This window comes from Ambystoma mexicanum, chromosome 7p, assembly GCF_040938575.1.
Source record: "Ambystoma mexicanum isolate Mex_15411 chromosome 7p, UKY_AmexF1_1, whole genome shotgun sequence".
Lineage (NCBI taxonomy): Eukaryota > Metazoa > Chordata > Amphibia > Caudata > Ambystomatidae > Ambystoma > Ambystoma mexicanum.
The window spans coordinates 321,222,939-321,249,717 of record NC_090939.1 but is presented as its reverse complement, the minus strand read 5'-3'; positions in this window follow the sequence as shown (position 1 = coordinate 321,249,717).

Genomic DNA, 26,779 nt, shown 5'->3' with positions numbered 1-26,779 from the left:
TGCACTGCCACTGGTGTTGTAAATTCGCTTTTACATAGGGGCCAACACACAGGGGAAGGTATTTATTACATTGCTCAACAACCTCTGTTTCCGCCCCCACCAATGGCAGAAATCGGTTTGAAATTGGAACTTGTTTGCAGATTATCACAGTGGGTGGGCGTGACATGGCTGCTTGTCCCTTATCTGGGCTAATCACTGTATTGGCATACCCTTCCACCAGCTCTCCCAGTGGGGGACAGTCCAATTTATCAGGTGCGGAGTGTCTCTCAATAGGAAATGTGTAATTCAACCCCCCCACTGTTTGTCTAGTTTGCAGTCATGAAATTGTCCATAACTCTCACACCATCTCCCACTTTGGGTTTGGGCTTTGGGTTAGGAAAATTACAATTTGCTCTGCGATAGTTTACCTTGTGCGAGCTTCCCTTTTAACCCACCCTTAACACCCTCAAACACCCCACCCTCTCGATTTCCTTTCACTCAATGGGCATGAGTTTGCCCCTTTCTCTACTTTATCTTCTTGGTCAGTGTCATCGAGTAGTACCCCTTTATCTTCAATCAAGAGATTGGCTTCTTTAATTGGAGCCATCACTCTTAAATACTTTTTCAGATCTTGGGCTGTGGAAATCTGGGAAATGGCTTTCCTTTTTGACATGTTAGTTTTCACCGGGCGGCCCAAGCCCTGTTTTCCACTAAATGTGAATACTCAGTAAATATTAAACTATTTAAAATATTTTACATTTCTCAATATTTAAAATTGCTCAAAGAAGTATGCAATGGTTTCCCATAAAGTGCTATAAGTGCAATAAAGTGCAATGAAGTTCAAGCTGAACTGTATGTACCCTCCACAGTGGGCCACCAATCGTGAACATTTGGATGAACTAAAACTGGACTTGTTAGATCCTTGGACACCAACAACTCTATCAGACTGTCGCCCGAGACTCTACACCTCGCCGTTCTTTCCACAGATGTCACCCTTACAGGTTGATTCTGACACCCTACAACCCCTCAAGAGGAAAAAGGTTAAAACATGTGTGGTTGGCTCCTGTTATAATATCATGACTGTCATTGTGTGTAATAAAGAAGGGTCTTCACCAACTGTCCATTAAGTTTTAAAAGATGTGAAACTGCAAATAAAAAATAAAAATGTGTTTTCAACATGTATTCTGATTCGTCTACGTATCTTAAAAATAAGTCTTTCTGTAATGATGATTACTGTGTTAAAATAAACAAAATGATCACCACCTATTAACTCACACATATTAAAAATGTAACAGTGTTTTGTGTAACAGTATCCCGTGTTGTGTTATAAAGATGGATGAACACTGATCTCTATTTCGGGGTTAAAGATGCCCTATTGTTAGGACTAGGCTCCGTCGTTGTTCTCTACTGGATAAATGGTGGGTCTTCCACCAACCACGAACAACTCGCCAATCAAGACATGGTGCCCGCCGCACTTTGCCAACCATCCAGGTAACTCTAAGTGGCCAAACACAACATGGAGCAAACCGTGAAACAACAACCAACGGATCGGACCAGATCTGCCCTCCACAACATGGCCTCGGATCTCCAGTCTGCACCGGAGCCCTCGGGAGAGGATGAGCTTCAACCCGGCATCCTACAAAGCACTCCTTCACGAACAGCACCTTGCATTGCAATTTCGACCCTATGCGGTAACGCTCCCTTGTCCCCTGTGACTACCTTTTTCCTGTTGTTATCATTTTCTTTGCCTTCGTGCACTGCGTGTCCTCTCCTCTCTGACTTACCTCTCTTGCTTCCCGGATTCCTGCTGTAATTCGTGGGTTCCCCAGCCTGCATTTGCCTTCCTTCCGTGTTTTCTGGATTTCTGTTCTGTGGCTAATCTCCATCCATGCTACAATTATGGCTTCTGCATATCCTGTGGAACTCCTATCTGCTCATACTTCCGGCTTCACTACACATCCAACCCTGCCAAGGTTTTTTTCACTCCTACAGGAGTTTTTCCTTGTGTGTTTCCTTCTCAGTGCCAGCTTTGTCTGTGTTTATCCAGAAAGAGTCGGGTAAGCAAAAGTCTAAAACCTATTTGCTGATTACATGTTGTGCGCTGGCTATTACAGGCTGTGCATTTTTAATACATATTTATTTATAAAATAATCTTTATCACATTTAATGATCTTCTTTGTAACCAAATCTTTGGGATGCCCTTTATATAGGCCCCATGATCCCTGCAGTGGCCCGACTTACCGCACAAGGTTCACCCGGGTCATAAACTGCATGGTTTCCGGATAGGCCTGGCCATGCCCAGTGGTGAAGCAACTGTTCGGACCATTAGGAACTTGTCTGGGCATGCCCACCCGCGTAGCAGCTGCTCAAACCATTAGGAACAGCCCACCCGCGTAGCAGCTGCTCAAACCATTAGGAACAGCCCACCAACCTTTCTCCCGCACTGCACCGCCTGGATGGGCCTACCATTATGGCATATGTCTTGGGGCAATACAAGTATCTTGATCCAAAAAACAATTGTTATATAAAAAAGAAATTAAATACATTCATATAAAAAAGGAAATTAAAAACAATATTAAAAAGAAATACACAATTCTTAATTTTTTACCTTGGGCTCAACCACCTATGGACTACCTGTCACTTTGGATGAATGGTGTCCATATTTACTACTGACTGAGACACTACGAGCGGTAATCCAGAAATGTTGCACTATAGCAAGTGAAAACAGCCTAGGCCAAAAAGTGCCCAAACGCAAAAAACATTACATTTAAACACATTTTTTGCACCAGGGAAAAGGACTACGGCTTGGGCAAACATTGCCATGCTCCCAAACGGCACTAAAAGAATATGTTTATTATACATGGGCAAGTTTTGCCCTAGTGTTAATTGCACTTGTGCAAGGTTACTGTAATACCAGAGGATAAAGGGGTAGAAATTGGGTTATAGATATTGAACACTCATGTGCTGAGCTCTGTGTTCGGTTTTGCTGTTTTCAATTGTTCTCTGCAAAGTCACAGGTTGGAAGAGGTAAACCCAAAACCTCTTGTGGGAAAATTGCAGAAAGTCAGGTTTGCAAACCTGTTTTAAGACGGCAGCAGCCCTAGAAACACCTAGAACACCTACATCAATCCTACTAGAACCTTCTTCCACCGGCATCCTTGACTTCTCTGGGGCAACCTCCCGTAGATCTACCTATTTACACCTGTCTTGGGAAAGACCCTCCGGGGTCGAAATACGTGTCGGATGACCACACTTTTAGACCATGTGTCTGCACTACGGACAATAAAAGCACACAATAAGACACAGCAACCTGCGTGAGATCCTTCTAATTTACAAGGGTCAAACATAAAACCTATAGTTGCAAGTTAACCAGGACTTTCTGCAATTTACTGTAATACCACCCTAGGTCCTCTTTAAAGCATTCCACGTTTCTGTTACTCCTCCATCCAGATACTGTTTGCCATAGTGTCCCTATTGTTGGCCAAGCCAGCCCTCAATCACGTCCAGTTTGCAGCATACAGCTCAGTAGATTAGTATCTAGTTGGTCGCCCCTGCACCACCAACCCTCCTTGGTGACTATTATCCAATCCCTCTAGGAATTAAGCCCATGAGCCCCCTTTTTTCTCCGGTGTGCTAATGTGTCCAGTGTTCTGCTCCTGCTTCACCGTGACAGGCATAAGGAAAGGTTTTACAGCTGGTCAAATCCAAAGAAAGGTCATGCTTTTGGTCTCCGCCCAGTGGCAACCCACACTACCAGACACAAGTCAACATAGAGCGCGCGCCACAGGACTCATGTATTGCCTTATTTTTCACAGAACAATTGCCTTTCTTACCATTGCCATGTGCAAAATCTACTGTTAATTCCCTGTGTAAGACTGAAAGTAAACAAGAATGCGACAACAAAAGAAACGTTAGCGATTTTAAATACCTCATACTTGTCATGGGAGGATAGCCCGAGCAGCAACGTGCTCGCCTTGGAAACGAGACCACACGAAGCAACATAGGTTCGATCCCCGTTTCCGCGCTTAGAAATCTCTGGTTATTAAGCGCGTTATAAACACGCAACTAAGACATATTCCTGTGACAGCGCCTCGATGCCCCCTGGCTGTGTGAGCGCTTTAAAAATGCAAATAAATAAATACGATGTTTGGCTGAAGCACATGCAGAGCTGTGTGTTTTCAATATTTTAATGAGATCGTCCCTCGCTTGCATTTATGTGTTTGTGCATCATTTATACTTAATGTCAGCTGTGAATAGGCCTTTAAAACATTAAAACACGAGAAGGCCTCTTTTATGAGGAACGCACTGAAAAATGTGTAATGAAACATCTAGCCGCGGGAAGCTGCGTCCATCCATCACTGTGTGCATTACACACATAATAAAATGCTTTCATAAGCTCCCCGAAATAACACGGAGATCAATAATGTGGATTTAAACGTGAGTAATGGTTTCGTACACTTGAGCAAAGTAAAAAACACGGAAGTTTGTGTGACGGATTAATAAGGCATGGCTTTTGCCTTTCACGTTGTAGGAGAGGCGACAAAAACGCATTGTTTTTTCGAGCTTTTCAATGCAAGCCAGTGAATGATTTATGTTTTCAAATCATTGTAACTGCTTTGATAGGAACACTCGCTCGTCATCATTAGCACACCACGCACCACGCAGGCTGCATGTTTCCCATGTATTAGAATGCGAGGAAGCGCACACTTGTGGAAACGCGATCTTTTATTTAAGAACGGCAGTGCAGCTTTTTATTCAAACCTCCATTCTGAGATATCTGTTCTAAAATGCACCCTGGCGGTATTGCTAAAGGGTTGCCAACAAAAAGCGAATATCTGATGGCCCATGAGAAAGGCGTGAGTCCCACCAGATGTGTAGGAGACCCGAGCTATCGGCCTGGTATTTAGGTTGAGTTTCATTCCCTGTAGGCGAGTTTTTAAAGGGCTCTCACCGTTAGAAAAGAAATATCGAGTGGATAAGCTGCACCCAGAGATGCAGTGTTGGAGAACAGATGGAGTATGTTAAGTCAATCTAATAGACAGGGGCGCAGGAGACCCATAAAATCTGGGGGGGACAGGGGACACCTTGGGGACTTGGGCGGGGTACAGGCAGGAATTGCCTGCTCGCAGATACCCCTTTACATCTTCCCCAGTCACTGACATAATGCAGATACTTCCAGACAGAAATGGTGGCGCTACCACCACAATCCAACGTATACCGTTAACCGATGTACGCCCCTACCACAGACGTACCCATACCATACTTAAAACTATGCTGAGATCAACCCATCTCAGCATATGGTAGGTTAAGCATGTCGGCTAGGTACACTCACCATCAGCCAATCTGTGCTTCTAACATGTATGTCATCACCATCCATAACCAGGATTAAAGGCACTCATAACCACTCCCAACCCAACCAAACATCACACATTAGAATATGCAAATTACATAACATTGTTGTTTGCGTTTCCATTAATGTGTTCCTTAAAAAAACATACATTATCATGAAGGCAAAAGCATATAATCTACAAAAACATTATATGCCCCCGATCCACCCCAAATCACGACCTAAAAGTCTATGTCACTATGAGACCTAAGCTGCAAATCCTCAAATTAGAGGGGCCGTCTGTGTTCCAGTCTGTCTGGTGTCACCCGTCCAGGTGTCGTGTGAGTTACCCTCTCGGTCGGGGATGTCTGTCTCCTTTCCGGTTTAGTTACCCTTTTTTTTGGTTTTGGTTTCCAGATTTAGTCTGTGGTGTTGAAGAGCCAGGTATTTAGTGATTTCCTGAATTGTAGGTGATCTTCAGTGTTTCTTATTTCTTTTGGGATGTTGTTCCAGGTTTTTGCGGCTAAGTGGTAGAAGGAGGTGCCTCCAAGTTTTTTCTTAAGGTATGGTTTGAGTTCCAGGCGGATTTCGTTGCTTGATCGGAGGGGTCTCGTTGGCTTGTAGACTGTTATTTTCTTTTGTAGGAATTCTGCTCCTTGTCCGCTGATTGCCCTGTGCGTTATGCACATTGTTTTGAAGGTGATGCAATGTTTTACTGGGAGCCAGTGTAGTGTTTTTAGCGCTGGAGTGATGTGTTCTCTTCTGGATAGTTTGAGGAGTAGTCTTGCTGCTGCCTTTTGGATCCGTTGCAGTTTCTTCAGGAGGTATTCTGGTATTCCGAGGTAGAGGCTATTTTGTAGTCGATTTTTGACATGATTAGGGCGACGATAGTGAGTGTTTTGTGCGTGAAGGAGAGGAAAGGTAGAATTCTTCTCGCTGTGTGGAGGAGGAAATAGCATCTCTTCACTGTTGCATTTATTTGTGGTTCCAGGGTTAGGGTGTTGTCCATTAGGACTCCCAGATTTTTTACTACCTTCGATGGTGTTGGTGCGTTTCCCATTTCCGTGGGCCATGGGATGGTAGTTTTGTTCTCTTGGTCTGTGGATATGATCATGATTTCTGTCTTTCCTGGGTTGATTTTCAGGTTGTTGGCATCCATCCAGTTGAAGACTTCTTTTAGACAGTCGGTTAGGGTTGAGTGGTTGGCATCAGTGTCTTTGATTTTGTAGATGATCTGAGTGTCATCTGCGTAATTGTAACATGTAATGTTGTATTTTTTGAAGATTCTGATGACCGGAGTCTGATAGATGTTGAAATATAGTGGAGATAGTGAGGATCCTTGTGGGACTCCACAGTCGTTAACTCGCGAGGTTGATTTAAAAGGTTTTATCCATACTGTTTCTGTTCTGTCTGCTAGGAATGATTTGGTCCAGCGTAGTGCTGTGTCTGTTATGCCTATGTCTTCTAGTCTTTTGGTCAGGGTGTCGTGGTTAACTGTGTCAAAGGCTGCGGAGAGGTGGAGCAGAATAAGGGCTGAGGTAGTGTTTGAGTCTGCGTTAGTTTTGAGATCGTCCCAGATGGATAGTAATGCTGTTTCCGTTCCTCTCGCTGGTCTGAAACCGATTTGAACTTGGTCCATCAGGTGGTGTGTTTCTACGTGTTCTTGAGTTAGTTTATATACATAGGTTTCTAGAAGTTTTGCTGGGTAGGAGATCTTAGAGATCGGCCTGTAGTTGGAAAGGTCATCTACGTCACCACTTGTGTTTTTCAAGAGTGGCCTGATGTATGCTGATTTGAAGATCTTCGGTACAGTCCCTGTTGATAGTGAAAGATTTAGAAGGTTTCTGTAGTGTTCTGCCTGCCATCCTTGCACGAGGATTGATTTGTATATGTCTGGGGGACAGGGGTCCATGGGTGATCCCGCTTTCTTGCTTCGTTTTACCAGCATTGCGAATGCCTCTGCTGATATTTCAGGGAAGCTTTGGAGTTTGTGCTTTGGTTCCGTGTTAGGTCCATTGGGTTTTGTGTTATGGTTGGTTGGTCGCTTTTGTATGGTTTGTCGGATGTCATTGATTTTATTTTTTTTGAAGTGGTCTGCCAGGTCGTTGCAGAGTTTTTCTGAGGGCGTTGGGGTGTTATCGCAGCCTGGTGGGTTTCTCATTTCTTTAATGATGCTAAACATTTCTTTTTGTGTGTTGGTGGCATTGTTGATTCTGTCATCGTAGTGTCTTCTCTTTGCTTTTTGAATTTCCTTCATGTATGCGCGGATTTGTTTCTGGTAAAGTGTTTTTTTCCTTGGGTTGTATTCTTTCCTCCATTCCAATTTCCTCTTTTTGTTTTCCTTTTTCATGTCGTTTAATAGTGAAGTGAACCATTTTGCCATTGCTCTTTTTTTTTGATGGGGTGAACGGTTTTTCTGGGGCGATCTTGTCTATTGTATTTGCGATCCATTTGTGCAGTATCTCTGTTTTCCCGTCTAGGTCCGCTAGCTCCAATTCTGTATTTGAGGGTTTTGTTAATTCCAGTTGTTCGAATAGGTTGCTTTCTTTGACGTGTTTCCAGTTTCTTTTGGTGGTGGTAGTGAGTTTTGGATGTTGGATGTAGGCTTGGGTAGGCAGAGTGATCACATTTGTCCTACACCAGTAGTATGTTCCCAGCTCCAATTAAGTCATTAACTACACAGGGCTTTGTAGTATGATATGATATGGTATGGCATTTATAGCACGCCTATACACAAATGTTTCAAGGCACGACGAGGCAAGGGAGGGGGAACAGAGGGAAGACAGACAACAATCCTACTAGGCCAGGTGTCATTCAGATTGCGCAAGTGCATGGGAAGGGGAAGGAGGAAAGTGCAGAGGGCGTGGTGGGAGGGGACAGTGCAGTACATGGGATAATAAGATAAATAAACAAAGTAAAAGTAAGGCCAGCATGTGGCAAATGCAAGGGTAAGTGCAGACAACAGGTGTCAAGTGCTGGTAGTGGGAATGCAGGGATATAGAAAATAGTCTCCAAGTGCAGGGGTTGCCAGGAAGGCAGTGCAGGAGTGCAACTGGCGGGGGAGGTGACCTGGGTCCGAGATCAGAGGGTGGCCAGGTAACCAGTGCAGTTTCAGTATCAGCCAGGAAGTCAGCAGGGGAGAGGAGGAGAAAAAGCAGAAGCAAAGAGAAAGATTTTGAGGTGCTTCCGGAACCGGAGATGATTCTCTTCAAGTTTCAGGGAGGCAGGGAGGCTGTTCCAGAGGGAGGCCCCAGCCAAAGAAAGAGATCTACCACCAACTTGTTACTTGAGGAGCGTCTGATCCTGAGGGAGTTGGAGACGGATGAGCAAAGAGCTTGAGAAGGAAGATATTTAGGAAGAGACAGTTGAAGGTATTGAGGCCCCAGAAGGCCTTATGGACAATGCAGAGGGTTTTGAACTTAATCCTCACAGCCACTGGGAGCCAATGCATAGATTTCAGCCCTGGAGAGATACAATCCCTGGGCTTGAGGCCAAGGACAAGTCTTGCAGTCCTGTTCTGGATGAGTTGCAGAGGGCGGAGAATAGCAGGCAGATTTAGAAAGAGGCTGTCTAGAGAGAACCAGAGCTCTGGAGACAGTGAGCTTCTGGGGAAAGGAGAGAAATGGAAGAATATCTCTGACGAGGTGCAGCTGGTAGTGAGACGAGAGAAGGAGAGTGTGGAGTCAAAGATGACGCTGAGGTTTTTGGCCTCATGGGTGGGAGCTGGAAGAGGGCCAAGAGTGACAGCTAAGGACGGAGCGGGTGTGCCAATGAGGCAAATCTCGTTTCTTACTGGCATTAAGGCAGAGATCATTGGCGGCACACCACTCCTGTACGGAGGGCAGACAGCCAGAGATGAGAGAGGGAGAAGAGGTGGATCACGGAAGCCTGAAAGTGAGCTGAGTGTCATCCGCATAGCACTGGAAGTTGGGGCAGAGTGCGGCAATGAGGTGGGCAAGAAGTGCCAGGTATTGGTTGAACAGCCAGGGAGAGCGGTTAGACCCCTGGAGAACACCACATGTAGAGATATAGATAGAGGAGAGGAAAGACCCAAGTGGAACCTGGGAGGGACAATCAGAGAGGAAAGAAGTCAGCCACGCCAGGGCTTGAGCGGTGATCCCCAGGTTATCATGGAGACGGTTGAGCAGGATGGCATGGTTTTTTTTTAATCAAACAATTTTATTGATTTTATTACATAATACACAAAAGGAACAGTGACCCTGAGGGGGTCCAACCACCAGTAACATCATCAAAGAAAATAAGGTCCGTCTTTCAACAACTTAAGGATATGTTAACAATTACTTATACACTCTTGCTTTGCCATTACATACTGGCCACTGGCCTGTGTCATGCAATAGTTTTATTGTGCGTTCTCCCACTTTTCCCATATTTTCCCCGCTTTCCCAGGGCATCCTCTGGCCGCATATACTCTTCGCTCCATCGCAATGCATGCTTCTACATCAACTATCCATTGAGCATGCTCAGGGGTTACATCCGAGCCCCATAGCTTGGCAATGTTGCGCTTGATCAGTGCCGTGGTGGTTGCAAACAGTAGCTTGTCGGTGCGAGACATCTCACCCTCTTCCTCGACACCCAGCAACATCAATTTCGGATCTCTGGGCACAGTCCGACCCAGTACCTTACTAAGTGTGTCACAGCAGCGTTGCCAGTATAGCGTGATGTGTGGACAGCCCCATATGATGTGGAAAAAGGTGCCCTCTTCCTGGTGGCAGCGCAGGCAATTTGGGTCTGTGATTTTACCCCATCTATACAATGCAACCCGTGGATAGTAGACTCTGTGCAGTATTTTGAGCTGGACAAGGCGTAACCTGGCCGAAATGGCAGTTTCCCTCGGGTACATTAGGATTGTTATCCAGTCTTCAGGCAGTATTTCTCCCACATCCCTTTCCCATTTAGATTTTAGACTCGATAGCTCCAGTGTGGCAAACGAGGTGAGAACATTATACATCACAGAGGTGATTTTGGCGTCCATGCTATCTAGTACCAGGTTCCTCTCTATGGGGGTGCAGTCTGCCATGTCCCGTAGGTTAGGCAAATACCGCTGTAGAGCATGACTTAGTTGCATATGCCGGTATCGGTCAGTGACAGGGAGGTTGAATTCCTCCACCAACCTCTCGAATGTCACGATTCCCCCGTCCCGAATCACATCTCCCACTTTTGTTATTCCTGCAGTTATCCAGTTCCGCCATTTTGGGAGCCTGTCCAGCTCAGGGATGTGTTTATTTACCCACAGTGGCTGTACCGGCATGGTTTTCCCTTCCCAGTTTATGTGTTTATGCGCCTCTGCCCAGATTAATGCTGGTGAGCAACCATTGTTTTGGTAGTGTTGCTATTAGTTTTCTGGTATAGGGACTCTAGTGGGGTTATGCTTGCTCCATCCAGGGTATCAGATTTAATATGAGGTAGCGAGGGGTTGCCATGTAATAGGTCATTTATCACTGCCATCTGACTCGCCCAATAGTACGTCTGTATACGCGGCAATCCTATGCCTCCCTCCCAAATGGAGCGTTGCAGGATGTGGAGCGCTATTCTCGGGTGCCCATTGTTCCACAGGAGTTTCCGGAGGATTCTGTTGATTCTGTGAAACTCCCGTCTGGGGATGTGTAACGGGGCGTTTTGGAGTATGTACAGGAATCTAGGTAGTGCCATCATCTTAAATAGTGCTGCTCTCCCCAGTAGGGTCAGTGGCAGAGCGTTCCAGTGTTTGACGTCCTCTGCAAAGCGGTTTATGATTGGGTGGAGGTTTTTTTCTACGTACTCGTTTAGATTCGTTGTTATCTGAACCCCCAGGTAGCGAAACTGGTCAGCCTCTATACGAAAGGGGCAGTTCTGTATCTCTACGCTACCCATCTCTCTCAGTGGGAAGAATGTGGATTTCGATCAGTTTACCTTCAAACCGCTAAAGGATTCATATTCCTTCAGTAAGCGTATCACTGCAGGACAAGAGGTTATGGGGTCCGATAGATACAGGAGCAGGTCATCCGCATACAGTGAGACCTTATCCTCCCAATCTTCTGTCCACCAGAAGCCCTTCCACATTTGTGATTCTCTTAACAGAATCGCCAACGGCTCTATGGCAAGCGCAAAAAGCATTACAGACAAGGGGCATCCCTGTCGTGTCCCCTTGCCCAGTTTGAGCAGGATGGCATGGTTGATTGTGTCAAAGGCAGAACAGAGATGAAGTAAGATGAGGACGCAGGGGGTGTTGGAATCAAGGTTGGAGAGCAGGTCTTCACGGATGTTCAGGAGAGCAGTTTCTGTTCTTCTGGCAGCTCGAAACCAGACTGATGATCATGGAGACAACCAACACATTCAGTATGAAGATTGAGCTGGGAGATGGCCAGCTTTTCCAAGAGTTTGCCCAGGAAAGGAGTGATGGAGATTGGGCGATAGTTAGCCAGGCAAGACGGGTCGGCAGAGGGTTTCTTAAGGAGAGGGTGCACAAGGGAGTGCTTCAGGGTTGAAGGGAAGACTCCCGTGGCGCAGGAGTGGTAGCAGAAGTCGGCCAGGGCAGGAGCCAGGGAGTCAATGTGGTCCTTGATGGCTTTGGAGGAACAGGGATGAACCTGTTTTGATGAGACTTTCATAGATCAGACTTGTCTCAAAACCTTGTCTGGGGAGAACTGGGCAAAGACAGAGAAGGAGGGGGAGAGGTGGCCAAAGAAGGGTCAGAGGAAGAGCAGGGAGTAGAAGGAGGAAGGGGAGAGGAGGAGAGAGGGGATGTCCTGAGTTTTAGAGATGAAATGAGAAGCCGGTGCCGTGTCAACGGCTTTATCTAAACCCGAAGCACATCCTATGCCTTTTCTGCCCTAGACCACTCTCCCTGTGTTCTGGTCTTTCCTGAACCCCTCTCTCCCCTGCACACACTGGTCACCCCGTGCTGCAAACCATCCCCATCTTTCATGTGCACTCCGTTCTTGTTCCCATCTCTCCCCTCCCTTGCTCCTCTTTTTCCATCCTCTGCGCCCTTTCCACCATTTTCACTTTGCATTCCCCCACTCTACTGCACCCCAGTCCCTCACTTCCCATTCCCCCATGGCCAGAAAACCACAACTCTCATCTGTACACTTACTCCGCACTTTCTCCTCAGTCTTCAGAGCACCCTCAATAACCTTGGGCGCTTTTCTACAACTATTATTCATGCTCCATTGTCATACCTCATTTTGGGGTCTTCTCCAGGTCACTGACGAGGTAAGGCCAAGCCAGTGCTGTGCACATATGCTTGTATTTATTATTTACACTATAATGCTACTTGCCGCTTGCTGGATGCTGCCCCCCCCATACCGGCCTGCACCGCACTGATCTGAGACCACATGTTTGCCTCACCTGCACTGTATGCATTGTCAGTATACATACACTCATCGCTCTGTGGTGATGAAGTCCAGGTATGGATGCAGCAGGGGGATGAGTGGGGCAAGTGGGTAATGGGGATTATAAGCCACTTGAACTTCCATAAGCTAGTGCACTGTTCTGGATGTGCTGAGGGAACAGAAGGGAAGATGGCAACAGGCTTCTTCTCACAGCAACATCATTAATACTGCATATACCACAGGGACCCCTGGGAGCTCTGGGAGGCAAACACACAACACAAGGGAAAGGAAACTGCAACGGAGCATGGAGAGGAATGTGCAGGTCCATGGGGGAAAGAGGCCCGCTAACAAGGCCATACAGGGCTGTCTCGGATCACTGTCACCAGGTAAGTAGCATGATGTAAGTGACTGGCCGGCACTTATTTTCAGGGTGTTGAGCTGTGGGGTCAGGTCTTTGTAGTATTTACACATTAGCCTGCAGTGCAGGTCTAAGTAATTTCTCATTTCTGCATTCATGTAATACAGACTATTCTTTGTAGTCGACACGATTTCCAAACTGTCATTTCCCTATCATGGCTTTTTAATTCCCACAAGGCGTAGGTGGCGTGGCGGTGGCTGTGCTCTGACCTCACACTACACTTATGGTTCCTAAATCTGAATTCGAGCTCTGCAGAGCCTAAACAAGCTCCCCCCTGGACCTGGGCCAATCGCTCCCTGCAACGCACACCTCCCCTCAGCCACAGCCACCATAGTACCATAGTTAGGTTCAACTGCTTCAAATGAATACACAGACGTGTGAGCACATCCCTTTGCTCTGGATACAGGCTGAGGCAACTTGCATTTCACGCCCACTTTTGTGGTCTCAAGAATACTCTCATTATCGGGAAGACCACACTGCACAATGCACCCCATTATGAGCTTCAACATAAACAAATAGCTTAACAATGGAGACCTTCCCAGATTAGCGCTGTGGTGTATGTGCTCCAGGCATGTCACCACAAACCAGTTTGCCTGCGGCGACCTACAAAGTGTTCCACCAGTGGGTAAAAATTGGTAAATATTGAATCCATATGAGCTGGGGGCTTTTTATGAAGTCGCGTAGGTTTGTAATGCACTAGTGAGCACGTTGCACAACACAGGGGTCTTGGGTGTTGATATTTTCATTTCTGTTTAGTAATGGGGCCATGCAAAACCTGAACAGTGCAGGCAACACATCAGGGACGTATGTATTTTTCTCATCATTTAAAAGTGCACATTGCATGCACAGAACAGCCCAATTTAGTGCTTGTGTGCTGTTGGGTCACCTGCATGCAATTTGAAACCTTCACGAGGCATGGGGCAAAGCCTGTCTTTTCCTCTTATCATGAAATAAAATGAGGGTTCGATCCTCAGGTTTTTCAATTCATGATGAAACATTAAGAGGCCAGGATTCCCTGATCAGTTTGCAACGCGCTGCACGTGTTTAGAAACTGTATAAATATGACGTTGACACATTCCCCCTAATAAATCCTCCCTATGCCGGCCTGCACTGCACCTGGGCGAGGGGGGCAATTTGACTTACCTCAAGTACGGTAGCTGAGGTCTCAGGAGGTCGAGTCACAGTCAGAGTCTCACTCTGTCTCCCTCGATATTAACACACGCTGTCAGTTAGTCACTCCCAGAATCCGTATTGATTTGTGCAGGACTTCCATGCAGTTAATGCACTCGTGTAACCATCTTTCAAAGTGGTCCTTAATCCTGCTACTATATTGCTGTGCATTCCACCCTCAGCTATTTTTCTCTATTGCAGATCTCGGATCCGCTTTCTTTTCCATTACAAAAAAAATTAGGAGCACGCATCGCTGCCTGGCTTCTCCTTCGTTCTGGAAGCTGAGGCTGGGCAGCAGTGCACTGCGCAGGGGCACATGCAGTTCCCCAGCCTGGGCACGTTCCAAATGCACAGGCACGGGGCACGCATGGGCAAGCAGCAGAAGTTCTTGTTTTCGCACGCTGCTGCAGACAGTCTGAAGTTAACTTGTACTTTTGCACGCATGACCAGGGATGTCATTGCACCAAAATGCCAGGGGTAGCGGAAGTGACATAACACGACCCTTCAGCTCTGATCACATCACAGGAGGTGATGTCATTTGACCCCCCCCCCGAAGTGATATCGCGGGAAGCGATGGAAGTCAACCTTTCACCCCTTGACAAAACAGGAAGTGGCATCACATAGCATTGTTCCTAAGTACACTACGAAAAATATGTTTACGATATCACTATAATGTGATGTACATTTCATACAAGAATGGATCGCCATATGTATCATTAGGATCAGTGTGTATAGACCCATATTACCAAATTACTGTGAATGCAAGCAGACGTCCATGGCCAAATGATAAGGGTGTGTTATCATATAGCACTTACGCTTAAGCCCTTTATATAGAAAAAATATACACCCAATATCACCCAACCTATGTCTGTTCCATTTACTTCACTCCACAACCTGGTCAGAATGTCCCTCAAACTCACCCGACTGTAAGACACTCACTGCATCCCATCAAATCTGATTTCTTATCTACTGCATGTTCTTTTGTGATAAATAGAAAATACAAACATATTTCAGCAAGTTAAAATAGTTCTGATGAGCTGCCCTTGTAATACCTCTATCCTCCCTTTGAAGAAGCCTGGGAAGAATCCGTATTGATTTGTGCAGGACTCCCATGCAGTTAATGCACTCGTGTAACCATCTTTCAAAGTGGTCCTTAATCCTGCTACTATATTGCTGTGCATTCCACCCTCAGCTATTTTTCTCTATTGCAGATCTCGGTTCCACTTTCTTTTCCATTACAAAAACAAAAATACCAAAATAGTCAATATATAGGCTTCCACAAGGGTGCACAAAGCCCCCGATTTTGTTTTCTCAATTGTGGGAAAAGTATTTAGATGATATAAAGTTCTCAAGAACATCTGTGTTGAAAACGTACATGGAAGACCTTCTGTTAGCCTCATGCCCTTCTGGCGCCGCAAGACACGTTTGTGTTGTTTACTGAATTGGCTCAGAAAGGTCAGAAAGCCTCCAAACAGAAGCTACAGAAAGAGTTTGTTTTCTAGGGCATGACCTTGTTGCAGGACACTGTTTGTTAACAAACACTTGCACTGAACCAATATTAAAGATCCTGGGTGGAACCAGGAATGAGACACGGATGCAGAGAACTCATGTTTGTGGTTAAAGACTTTTATCAAATGATAAAGGGGTTGGAGAATGCCTCACTGTCCCTAATCTAGAAGGCATTTCCCTATGTCAACCAAAACAAAGGGTCTGTCCTGCATCAAGTTGTCCAAAGCAAAACTGTCCTGTGTCCGAAATCCTATCCTAGCCCTCTGATTCTAAAAGTGGTGTTAATGGTTTTGTCTTTGGCTTGAAAAGTGCACAAACGTTAAATTTCAACAGAAAGGTATGACTCCATGTGACCCGGGGTCACTGGAACAGATGTCCCAAACATTCAACACAAATCTAACAAATAACCGGGTGTAATGCTGTTGGAAGACTGTCAGGGTATCAAGCCCCACTGAAGAAAAGAGACACATCCCTGATGGCATTCATGAGGTGGAATGCTCCGTTTCACCACTGGAAGGTTGGCGGGAAGCTGACCGCACAGCCGAACCAAGCTGGGCCACAATTCTGGGGGTTATGCAATGGACTACACCATCAGGGTAAACGCTGATACCAGGATGCTTGCAATGCTACTTGGAGCCCCCACGATGCAGGGAGCATACGCGTCTGGACAAACAGTTTTAACACTACACTCACCTGAATATCGTAGAACCTCTAATGCCGATCACAAAGAAAGGGGACTCCGGAGCCTTTAGGAAGGAAGGTATCATGGCAGCCATGGGCCGGGTGACAGAGTAGGAGGGAGGGGCTTACACTTTAACCTCACGTTGGGCGTGGGATATCCAGGAAGGTGATTGGCGCATGAAGGGAGAGAGAAGTATAAAGGACAATGTGAATGTTACAATGTGTCCATCCAGATTGTTTCCATATAGGAGCCAGAGTTCGATGGACCCGATCCTGTTGAGTACTACTGGGCATATTAGACACATGAGAAGAGTTTACACTTCCAGAACTCATTTATATAGAAGACAAATCCAATCACAAGGAATTCATGCCTCAAGGTGCTAGTTTCTTTGTTTAAGAACACGCTGACTGCTTTATTTTTTAACTTAATTAATCACCAGTCTTTTTGGTCACAATCCCAGTCTCCTGTCTACTCATTCCCACAAGTGGTGGAAGAGTCATGATTTGAGGAACGCCATGGAGAGCCTCATCAAGCCCTTAGCCGAGGGACAACAACAGCCCCAGCAGTTAATACAAGTGCAGAGCCACCAAGCTCAGGCCGACAGACAAGCTTTACAACAATCCATTCAGTTACAGGGTGCTGCTCAAGAGAAAAACCAGGAAGAAATGAGGCAGCTGGGGGAGGCAGTCAGTGTGTCAAGAGTACATCCAGTAGTACCTCTGGCTATTCTACAAAAATATCAATCAGGGGAGGACCCCAGTTTCTTTTCACAAACTTTGAATGCATCGCCAGAAATGCCCAATGACCACCAGAGCGATGGGGATATTATGTAGCACCACTCCTTACAGGCACCATACAGGCGGTATACTAGGCTGCTAACCCCACTGGAGATACCACCTATGGGGAACAGAAGAGATCCATACTGGAACGCTTGGGCATGAACGAGGGATCATATGGTGTCCACCTTAGTGAAACTAATTTAAAAGTGGGTGAGACTTCACAACAACTATATTACCGCATACCAGATTTTTATTTTCTTATTTTATTAAAATTTATTTTTATTTAGCTTGGCAGCAAAGGTACAGGGGAGCAACACACAGGGCATGTATAATCAAAGCAAAGCAGGCAGTACAGATACATAGAGCGAATACAAAGATCAGTTTATACACATGGGGGATACATACAAGGTGGGTGCAGGGCTAAAGGGGAGGCTAATCAGGAGGTAGAAGGGGAGAGGCGAGAGGAGAGGGCTGGAGATGCAGGATCTGAATCCGCATCAGCAGGAGACATAAATGAGCGAAACTTTAACCAGATATCTCTAGGTCTGGAGTGGGCGGGCTGTTGTACCGCCCAGGATTCCTCTGTGTCCGAAGCCCATGTGACCGTCCTGAGCCACTGTGCATGAGTAGGCGTGGTAGGCCGGAGCCAGCAGAGTAGCATAGAGCATACTGCAAGTAGCATACAGAGGACAGCCAGTTTTCGGTGGAGTTCTGGGAAGTCATGAAAAAGACACTTCATTGGGGATGGTGTGATAGGGTGTTCAAGGGTAGCTGGCATAGTAGAGCATATTGCACCCCAGAATTGAGTGAGGCGGGGACAGGACCAGATCATGTGGATATAGCCAGCGTCGTCGCAGCCGCACCTGGAGCATCTCGGGGAGAGGTCATTCGAGATACGGTGCAGTCTGGTCGGGGTGTAGTGGTACCTGTGGAGTAACTTGAATTGGAGCAGTTTGAAGCGGGAGTTGAAGGAAACCCCATGGATGCGTGCGCACATATGTTCGTCGGTCATTTCCAGTCCGAGGTCGGCCTCCCAAGTATGTTTTAATTTGGAAAGTATGGGGGGTGATCTGGTCTGCACCAAAGTATAAAGTCTGGAGACTTTGCCCCTCATGGGGGAGGGTGAGGACAGTTCCGTAATTGCAGACTCATCAGGTGGTAACGCCGGGAAGCTTGGGTATTTGTGTTTAAGGATTTTCCGGAGGGATGAGTATTGAAGCCAAATGGAAGGTCTCTGCCTCAGGGACAGCGGGATGTCAGGCCACTCTATGAAATTGCCCTGTTCAAAAATGTCCGGTGCAATTCGTATCCCGCCTCAGCCCACCGGCGAACAAAAGAGGGAGGCACTTGTGGGACCTCTGGGAGGAAATTCCAAAGTGGTAGATTACCATGAAAGGGATGGGTGATGCCCAATAGTTGCCACGTTTTGGATAGGGCCAGTGACGTGCAGGTCACCGGGTCGAGTGAGTCAAACACCATCGGCACAGGTGAAATCACCAGGGAATGGATGTTACGGTCGTTTACTGATAACTTTTCGAGCCTGACGTGGGGTGGGCTGGTCTGATGTGTTGAACCAATATGCGGTATATATTGGAGTTGTGCCACCAGCCAGTACTTGAGGAAATCAGGAGCCCCGAAGCCGCCAACCTCCATCGGGGCAGCTAGGGTCTTGAGTTTAAGCCGGACATTGCCCGAGTGCCAGAGGAAGGTGTTAAGGGTACGAGTCAACGACTGGAAGAACCCGCTACCCGGCCACTGTGGAATGTTGGCAAATCTGTACAGGAGCTGGGGCAGTACTACCATCTTCAGTATCCCTATCCTGCCCGCCAGTGAGAGCGGAAGTTTGCTCCAGCCCAGTGACTTTACTGTAAGATTTGTGAGGTATTTTTGGTAATTCTCTTCAAAGACCCGTTCAGTTTGACGTGACACTATGTTATGTTATGTTATTTTGCATTTATATAGCGCCTTATGTACCATTGGTATGGTCTGAAGGCGCTGGTAGGTTGAACGCCCTTGGGAACTGAAGTTCAGGTCAGTAGATAGAGTAGGGAGAGTCAACGGTGCGTGTGCGCACCGGGTATGTGTGCAGCTGGTGCGGTATTCGTGAAATAGCTGCTGCTTAGCGGTAGATGTGGTGGTTGAGATCAGGGGTATGTGTTTGTTCTGGCAAGATTTATCCAGACCGACTGTGGCTGCGTTAGGCCTGAGGAGAATGCCTGGCTGGGGGATGTGTAACCAGCAGTGATTACTTAGAATGTTGGGGCGTGAGCGGGAGATGTTAGTATGAGAACAGTTATACCGAATGGTGTCATAGTATCTCTGTGTTCTAGTTGAGTGGTGGTGTACAGAAGAGAGTAAGCGTGGGGTGTGATATGATGCGTTACATGCTCTTTCAAACGTTCCCTGCATTCCAGACCATACTATATACGTCATGCAGTTCTATCAAAGAAATGCAACTTTCTCAGAGAGGCTATTGGGCACAACTTCTAAATACACACATATGCTATTGGGTACACTTCTAGATGCAACTTTCCTCAGAGAGGCCATTGGGAACAACTTCTAAATACACACATATGCTATTGGATACACTTCTAGATGCAACTTGTTACGGAGAGGCTATTGGGCACAACTTCTAAATACACACATATGCTATTGGGTACACTTCTAAGTGCAACTTTTCTCAGAGAGGCTATTGGGCACAACTTCTAAATACACACATATGCTATTGGGTACACTTCTAAGTGCAACTTTTCTCAGAGAGGCTATTGGGCACAACTTCTAAATACACACATATGCTATTGGGTACACTTCTAAGTGCAACTTTTCTCAGAGAGGCTATTGGGCACAACTTCTAAATGCAACCTTTACATGTATTGGACAGAGTTTCCAATGCAAATATACTGCAGATATAATTAATTTACAGTGGCAATGTTTTGTTAGATGAGTGGTAGGGTAGTATGGCTTGAAGTAGTTGCTTCTGGCCCCGCCCTTGCCACACTTACTTGTTGTTGGCTTCTTGCTTCTCCTGCGGATACCTGCAGATACGATCTGGAGTCGTCACTGAAGGAGTCGTCCTTTGCCTCAGGTCCTTAGCCGATGGGCTGCCGGGCAGAAGGCTGCCCTAGGAGAGCTGGTAATGGAGGGGAATCGTCTCGGCTGGACCAATCGGCGAGGGGTGGGCGGGTCGGGAGGTGGGAGGGAGCGGGACCAGGAAGAGGGTGCGGGGTGGGGAAGGGAAAGCAAACGGGCCATGGGGGGGCCTGGAAAAGTTTTTAGAGAGGGCCCGGAGGGCTAATGGGGCGCTACAGGTGCGCAGGATACTCACCGGCGTAGGACCTAAACTCACCTGCAGGTGGGTTTGCTAAGGTACTAAACGCTTGCAGAGCAAGGTCGGCGGCCAATGGGGGGAGGGCTATAGGGAGGGAAGAAAGACACAGGGAAAAGCGGGCAGAGGAGGGGGAGAAAGACAAGCACAGGAGCACAAAATACAAAAAAAGGAGAAGAAAGAAAAGTACATCAGCAAAGCAGAGACTGCAACAACAGGGTGGAATGGGGACATGAGGAACATGGGGCCTCAACTCACCTGCACTCCAGGATGGTAAATGGGGTGCAGGTGGGTGTGCTAAGGTACTAAACACTCGCAGAGCGAGGTCGGCGGCCAATGGGGGGAGGGCTATAGGGAGGGAAGAAAGACACAGGGAAAAGCGGGCAGAGGAGGGGGAGAAAGACAAGCACAGGAGCACAAAATACAAAAAAAGGAGAAGAAAAAAACGTACATCAGCAAAGCAGAGACTGCAACAACAGGGTGGAATGGGGACCTGAGGAACATGGGGCCTCAACTCATCTGCACTCCAGGATGGTAAATGGGGTGCAGGTGGGTGTGCTAAGGTACTAAACACTCGCAGAGCGAGGTCGGCGGCCAATGTGGGGAGGGCTATAGGGAGGGAAGAAAGACACAGGGAAAAGCGGGCAGAGGAGGGGGAGAAAGACAAGCACAGGAGCACAAAATACAAAAAAAAGGAGAAGAAAAAAACGTACATTTGCAAGGCAGAGGCTGCAACAACAGGGTGGAATGGGGACATGAGGAAAATGGGGTCTCAACTCACCTGCACTCCAGGATGGTAAATGGGGTGCAGGTGGTTTTGCTCACACACTAAACGCTCGCAGAGCGCGGTCGGTGGCCAATGGGGGGGGTGCTATAGGGAGGGAAGAAAGACACAGGGAAAAGTGGGCAGAGGAGGGGGAGAAAGACAAGCACAGGAGCACAAAATACAAAAAACAAGGAAGAAAAGGAACGTGCATCTGCAAGGCAGAGGCTGCAACAACTGGGTGGGATGGGGACATGAGGAAAATGGGGCTTACACTCACCTGCACTCCAGGATGGTAAATGGGGTGCAGGTGGGTTTGCTAAGGTACTAAACGCTCGCAGAGCGAGATCGGCGGCCAATGCGGGAGGGCTATAGGGAGGGAAGAAAGACACAGGGAAAAGCGGGCAGAGGAGGGGGGCGAAAGACAAGCACAGGAGCACAAAATACAAAAAACGAGGAAGAAAAAAACGTACATCTGCAAGGCAGAGGCTGCAACAACGGGGTGGAATGGGGACATGAGGAAAATGGGGCCTCAACTCACCTGCACTCCAGGATGGTAAATGGGGTGCAGGTGGGTTTGCTCACACACTAAACGCATGCAGAGCGAGGTCGGTGGCCAATGGGGGGAGGGCTATAGGGAGGGAAGAAAGACAGAGGGAAAAGCAGGCAGAGGAGGGGGAGAAAGACAAGCGCAGGAGCACAAAATACAAAAAACGAGGAAGAAAAGGAACGTACATCTGCAAGGCAGAGGCTGCAACAACAGGGTGGAAGGGGGACATGAGGAAAATGGGGCCTACACTCACCTGCATTCCAGGATTGTAAAACACTACAATGCCTAGATAGGTAAAGACAGATTGGGCCCATGTGAATCCCAGGGTGTCAGGAGGAGGGGTGTGCTGGCAGTGAGCGGAAAGAGGGTGGATTTAGAACAATTCACTTTGAGACCGGAGATTCGACCAAAGAGGACAATATCTTCCAAAATCGGGGCCAGATTAGTATCAGGGGAGAGGATGAAGAGAAGGGCGTCATCGGCATATAGGGAAACTATATCCGAGGAACCAGCAGTACGCAGGCATCTGTGTGCATTGACATTGGCAAAGCATGTCCGCAAATGGCTCCATCACCACAGCGAAGATTAGGGGGGAAAAGGGACAGTCCTGTCTCGTGCCCCTAGCTATTTGAAAGAGGGGGGAGCATCGGTCTTCAGTGCAAACTCTGGCTACCGGGTTGGAGTAGAGCAACCTGACCCAGGAGAGGAAGGTGGGGCCGAATTTACATTTGTCAAGCACCCGCCACAGATACTTCCACGAGACGGAGTCGAAAGCTTTTTGCATGTCGAGTGTCGCAGCTACCGCGTGGACATTTGGGCTCACCCTGCTTATAATGTTGAAGAGGCGCCTCAGGTTCAAGGAGGTGGAGGGTCCCGGAATAAATCCCGCTTGGTCTGGGTGAATGATGTGTGGCATGTAGGACGCAAGACGTAAGGCAAGTAATTTGGCATAGATCTTGATGTCGTAGTTGATGAGCGAAAGTGGACGGTAGGAGCCACATTGAGTGGGGGGTTTACCAGGTTTTAGCAAGACGGTTATTATGGCTTCACGGAGTGAGGGGTGGAACTGACCTACTTCCACTGACTCTTCCCAAAGGGCCATTAAGCGAGGGAGTAGGAGTGATTTGAAGTGTTTGTAAAATTTGACGGGAATTCCGTCTGATCCTGGGGATTTACCTGAAGAGAGCGAATCTATAGCTTCCGAGAACTCCTGGGGTGAATGGATTCTCGAGGGAGCCGATGGTCTCGTGGGAAAGGATCGAGAGGGGGAGATTATGTAAGTAGGTGTCAATTTCCGATGTCGTGGCGCTGTCCACTTGGACATATAGGGATTCATGGAAGGAGAGGAATTCGGAGTTACTATCTTGGGGTGAAGTGGCCAGGGTTCTGTCAGGTCTTTCTATTCCGGGGATGGGTGGGGCACCAAACTCTCGGCAGAGAAGTCTAGCCAGGAGGCGGCTTGGGCGTTCACCCTCGCCGTATTTCCTCGTGAGGCCCGGGCTGTCCAAAAACCTCAGTTTGCGATCCTCAAGGGAGCAGAAGGTAATCAGTTCTGTACCGATTGACGCAAGGATTTCAGGGGTTTGGTGTAGCGTGCATTGGGCTTCCAGTGCGGACAGCATAGCCTCGCTTTCGGCAATTTCCCTTCGAATAGTTTTAAGGATGCCGTTTTCCTTGGACAGGGCAATACCTTTGATATAGGCTTTGAAGGACTCCCAAAGGGTGACCTGTGAGGACACCCTGTTGGTGTTTATCTCGAAGAACACCTCGATCGCCGACTCCAACTCGGAGCTGAAAACAGGGTCGAGGAGAGAGTGTGGTTTCATTCTCCAGTGCCTGGTTCGACTGCGGTCTGGGCCCCAACACAGGGTGATAGTCACCGGTGAATGGTCAGAGAGAGGTCTGGGTAGGATCGCTAGGCAAGATACACTCCTTATGAGTATATCAGACACTAGGCATCTGTCGATTCGGGAATAGGAATCGTGTACCGAGGAGTAGAAGGAGTAAGAGCTAGAGTCGGGATAGAGAAGTCTCCATGCATCCACAAGGGCCAGGCGGGGGAGAGACAAAGTGTAGTATAAGAAGCTTTGGAAAGTTGACGGGGTCTGGAGTCAGATCTGTCAAGGTCTACGTAGAATATTGTGTTAAAATCACCTCCCCAGAGGATTGGTAACAATGGGAAACTATTGAGGAGAGACGCGAGGTGTAAATTTGGGATCGTCGATGTTGGGACCGAAAATGTTTAACAGGACCACCTCCTTATTTTGCAGGATACCATGGAGTAGTACATATCTGCCCTGGGGGTTGATCAGCGTAGCTATGGGGTTAAACTTAAGGCTCCTGTGAATTAGGGTCATAACCCCACGACTTTAGGTAGAGTAGTTAGTATAATACCTCATGTTTTGGCAAAATTTTCACAATACTCAGTGCAGGCATGTGTTTCCTGCAGGAACAGGACTTTAACCCCATGGCGCTCGGCCTGGAGCTGTAGTAGCCTCATTTCCTTATGGTTTCCTAGACCCTGCACATTCCAACTCATTAATGTCAAGGTGTCCTCACTCATCAACAGATCAGGGGTAGTCATTGGAGGTTGAAAATAAATGGAACAGTGCCCCCCATGGTCGGTGCACAGCATAGTTAGGTCTGCAATACCATCGGCTCCATAATGCCCTATACTCTACCTCCTCTGTGGAAACCAAGCCTTTTTTAACATGGAACCCAACTCCCCCCACCCCCTCCCACATCCCTCCCCCAAACAGATGAATGATAACCCTGTAACCAAACAACCAAATCGAAACCAATGGCATCAACGCCTGGGGGGCCCGTGAACTGGCCTGGCGGCGATGCTTCGAACCGGGAGGCAATGTAAGGGTGAACATGGTGCCTAGTGATGGTATCAGGGGCCACCCGGGCAGGGACCTTTCCGGGTAGGCAAGCCACGGTCACGTAATAGGGAAACAGTTTGCACAAGATCAGGATGAATAGTTTCTCAATCGGATCATGACAATATGTGGGTTCAACAACACATATTAAAGGGATATTATAATAGTGGATGAGCGCTAGAAAGGCAGAGCCGGACAGGATCGCTCTTATTAATGGGCCCGGAAGCCCACCCTGAGGCCGTGCGGCCATGCAACAGATTGTTGATTGCAAATTACTGGAACCGGGAGCGACCCCTGCAGTATACAATTGTCAAAAGGGCATTTCAGTGGCGACTGGGGCCTCCCACAAGGAGGAAACTGTGTTTAACAATAACATGCCAAACAATATACCAATAGTGGATAAGTGCTGCTGAGGGGAATCTAATTTGAGAAGCAGTCAGCATTGAATCCGAGGGGCTCCCACGGGATTGCAAGGGCGACCCAGGGAACAAAAAGCGCCTGTCATGGGCAGCTGAGATGCAACGGTCCCCACCAACATCCACTCGACAGTTAGTCTATGCTTTAGTAAATCAATGACTCAGTTCGTAAACAAAAATGACAAGGAACAAAACATTAACAATGTATGTTGCAAATGTGTTTCAGCCAGGGAAGTGTTCATCGATGAACCTGGAGGCCTCCTCTGGAATCTGAAAAAGTACACCCGGTTCGAATATTCAATTCTCAATTTGGCAGGATATAGCATGGCGTATTTGACCTGCAGATCTCGCAGTCTCCTCTTCACCGCCAGGATGGTTTTGCGCTCCCGCTGGACCGCCACCGAGAAGTCCGGGTATAGGTGGATCCTGGCCGCGCCCAAAAGAAGTTCTCCCTTGGCTCTCGCCGCCCTAAGGAGGGTGTCACGGTCGCGGAAATTTAGGACTCTGGCTATAATAGGTCATGGTGGTGCACCCGGTCTGGGCTTTGCCGTGAGTGCACGGTGGGCTCTCTCAATTGCGAACTGTGGGGAGAGTTTTGGGGTATCTAGCAATTGTAATAGCATGCCCTCTACACAGTCCTCCATGGGTTCCTGTATGCCATCCTCCGGTACACCGATAATGCGGAGGTTGTTGCGCCTCGAGCGAGATTCGAGGTCCTCGTTTTTCTTCTCAACCTCGGTAACTCGGGCAGAGAGTGTAGAGACCTCTGCCCGGAGGGAACTCAAGTCATCTTCGGTGGTGCTCACTTGTGTCTCGATTTCGGCAACCCGACCGTCGGTCCTTTCCATATGCGCCTTGATGGAGGATATCGTGCCGTTTGTCGTCCAGTTTGCCATGGAGTTTGGTGAACCCCTCCCGGATGTATTCCATCATTTTTTGGGAATCGGGCGGTTCTGACGTTGAGGAATTGGATGGTTCCTGTCCTGATGCCTCCACCACCGGTCCCACCGGGGTCTTTGTGAACATGTTGATCGAGGATTGTTTCTTTCCAGTTCCCTTTGTCATGATGCCAATGAAGGGTGGGCTTAAGGCCCAGGAGGTGGCCGGGGCGCCGGGGCCGGACGGGGGAGAGGACAGGCCACAACGGGAGGTCAATCGAGTTGTCGGAGGTGCTGTGGACGCACAGAGGCCTCAGTATCGAGGTAGAATGCAGTGTTGCAGGTTAAAGGGGCTCTGGTCGCCGACGACCAACAGATCAAGGACCGGAGGGGGCCACCTCGGCCAACAGGAGCGTGTGGGGACAAGTGGTCATTGAGTGAGCCCACCAGTGCAGACGGCCCCAATAATATTGGGTGAGGGCCGGGGCCCAGGGATCAGTGTTCCGCAGCTGAGATGGAAGAAGCAGAGGCCATGGGCACTGATGCAATTGAATGGATTGAGGATACACTCCCTGTGTCGAGCAACGGGGCGGCCAAAACATCCAGCACAGTAGGCGCTCAGGTGGAGCAGAGGATCCAGTTGACGAGTGGCACGATAAAGGGGGCCAACGCAGAGTACTCCTGATCTGATTTATTAGGGTTTAGGGGTCCGGAGGATCAGACGGTGGATGGGGGGACTGGGGACAAAGGGTGCAGCGCCGCAGTGGAGGC